This window comes from Harmonia axyridis, chromosome X (assembly GCF_914767665.1).
Source record: "Harmonia axyridis chromosome X, icHarAxyr1.1, whole genome shotgun sequence".
Taxonomy (NCBI): domain Eukaryota; kingdom Metazoa; phylum Arthropoda; class Insecta; order Coleoptera; family Coccinellidae; genus Harmonia; species Harmonia axyridis.
In genome coordinates this window covers 37,368,952-37,371,451 of record NC_059508.1, presented here as the reverse complement: position 1 = coordinate 37,371,451, position 2,500 = coordinate 37,368,952, and the positions used below count along the sequence as shown (strand labels likewise).

The following is a 2,500-nucleotide window of genomic DNA, read 5'->3' as shown; positions in this document are numbered from 1 at the left end:
ATGAGGCGCCCCGGGAATGCGGGTCAGTCATGGAGACCGACCATCTTCCCTTAGTTCACATAAAGTGAACCGTTACTTTCATTGCGCCTTTAGGTTTAGTGATTCCCAATGACTCGCGCACACGCTAGACTCCTTGGTCCGTGTTTCAAGACGGGTCCTGAAAGTACCCAAAGCAATAGCGTCGCTGATCGGCGTTTCAAGAGGTCTGTCCAAGAACACCGCGGCGAACAGTCGCAAACGGACGGAATCGGCACTAGGTCCGATCGCCATCACAATTCACATACTTGCCACGGGCCGGACGCGAACTAAGTCGCGGCCTCCCGCCATCAGTAAACCGTCGAGCGAGCTGTTCGGAAACCCAGTGTCCGTAAACATCGGAAAATCCGAGCTCACGGGCTACACTCGAGACCGTAGAACAGCACCCAACGGATCGCGACGACCTACTAGGGGAGAAGTGCACGCGTCCGAAGCCGGAGATGAACCGAAGGGAACAGCCAACGCGAACGTCGCCGTTTCCACAGTCAGTAAATCCCAACAACAGGCGCGAATGAATCTCCCCATTCGACCTTTCGGGTTTCTCAGGTTTACCCCTGAACGGTTTCACGTACTCTTGAACTCTCTCTTCAAAGTTCTTTTCAACTTTCCCTCACGGTACTTGTTCGCTATCGGTCTCGTGGTTATATTTAGCCTTAGATGGAGTTTACCACCCACTTAGGGCTGCACTCTCAAGCAACCCGACTCTAAGAAGAGATCCTCTAGCAAGCCGCAGCGGTCGCTACGGGCCTGGCACCCTCTATGGGCGATGGCCCCATTCAAGATGGACTTGAACGCGCCGCGAACTCGCCAGATAATGGATCCTTCCAAACACCACATCTCCCGGCGACCGGTTACGATCGCGGGATTCAGTGCTGGGCTAATCCCTGTTCGCTCGCCGCTACTAAGGGAATCCTAGTTAGTTTCTTTTCCTCCGCTTAATAATATGCTTAAATTCAGCGGGTAGTCTCACCTGTCCTGAGGTCGTATGTTCAAATCATCGAAACGTTCCGAAACTAACCTTTGGCGGCTCATAAAATCACGTACCTTACGCGAGGGAGTTAGCCTACTCAAAGGCGTCTATTATCTCCTGCTCCGTATGGCGGATCATGCGAATCCAAGCAAAGTGCTTCGGTGTTTCGGGGGTGCGCTCATGAAAGCTCATCCGCAACGCGCGACAACTGGCACATTAAAGCGATCGGACGTCGTTCAGATTTCTCGGACACGACGATCGCATGTCTACAGTCATGGGCGCAGATCGAGCAATACCACGACACCACAATATATGCTTTCGCAATTCAAGACGGCGCGTTACGAAAACAACTCCTCATCATTCCAACACACGAGGCGTCGAAACGACAGAACGTTGATCGTCACGCGGCAAACCGTCCAACTCGCCCAAATGACCTTCGGTACAGGATCAACGTTAGACGACCTTTACGTCGTCACTTCGTCAAGCCATAACGTCTGGCCGGGCAGTCTTTGTAATGGAACCGACCCTCAGTCAGGAGTGGTCCGAGGACAGTGTCCGAGGACCGCAATGTGCGTTCGAAATGTCGATGTTCATGTGTCCTGCAGTTCGCATGTTGACGCGCAATTAGCTGCGTTCTTCATCGACCCACGAGCCAAGTGATCCACCGTTCAGGGTAATCTTTTATGTTCGATTTCTCGGTACTAGTCGCAATGGACTTTCCCTCGAAATACGAGACGCCAACTGCGAACCTCCTCGAGAATGACATTCCAATGACTGAGACGACCCACTGAAGGGTCAATACGTCAGTCGATCGGCGCAAAATCTTCGGTTCAACTAGTTTGCGTACTAATCTAGTGACAATTATCGTAAAAAATTCGGACGGAGACAAACGTCGCAGACAATCCCGAAAGAGCATAAAAACGCTAATGTAACGGGCGTCGCACAACGTCGACGTCTTCGTCCCTGGAATAGATCGTCCTACCGAAGTCCGTAGACAACGGTAACGACTGATCGATTTCGGGCGAGAATCTTTAAAACCTGCAGCCGGCTCCTCGTTCCGTGCCAAACACGAAACTTCGCCCAGCCACGAACGCGGCAATCCAAGCGCTTCGAATCCTTATTCCGAGCACATCACGAGACTTCGCCCAACTACGAACGTCAGCATAAGCAGCCGGCTCCTCGTTCCATCAAGGAACTTCGCCCAACCACAAACGCCGACATAAGCGGCCGGCTCCTCATTTCGTGAGCATCTCTAAACATGGACCTACAACGAAGGCTGCACACACGTGCGGCCGGCTCCTCGTTTCGAGGATATCACAAGACTTCGCCCAACCACGAACGTCAGCATAAGCAGCCGGCTCCTCGTTCCGTCAAGGAACTTCGCCCAACCACAAACGCCGACATAGGCGGCCGGCTCCTCATCTCGTAAACATCACGAAACTTCGCCCAACCACACGAACGCAAAGCCAGCGGCCGGCTCCTCGTTCCGTGCAC

General features: G+C 53.0%; 2 non-coding genes across 2 annotated transcripts in view; both read right to left on the bottom strand.

The window, feature by feature from the left end:
• Positions 1-1,020, bottom strand: part of LOC123688036 — a 4,013-nt gene extending 2,993 nt beyond the window's left edge. The window contains exon 1 of the ribosomal RNA XR_006749735.1: positions 1-1,020. This exon is cut by the window's left edge and continues 2,993 nt beyond it. This is a non-coding gene — a ribosomal RNA (large subunit ribosomal RNA).
• A 507-nt stretch (positions 1,021-1,527) lies between these two features.
• LOC123687152 lies at positions 1,528-1,682 on the bottom strand. Its single transcript, XR_006748894.1, has one exon. It is a non-coding gene; the product is annotated as a 5.8S ribosomal RNA (ribosomal RNA).
• Positions 1,683-2,500: the final 818 nt, after the last annotated feature.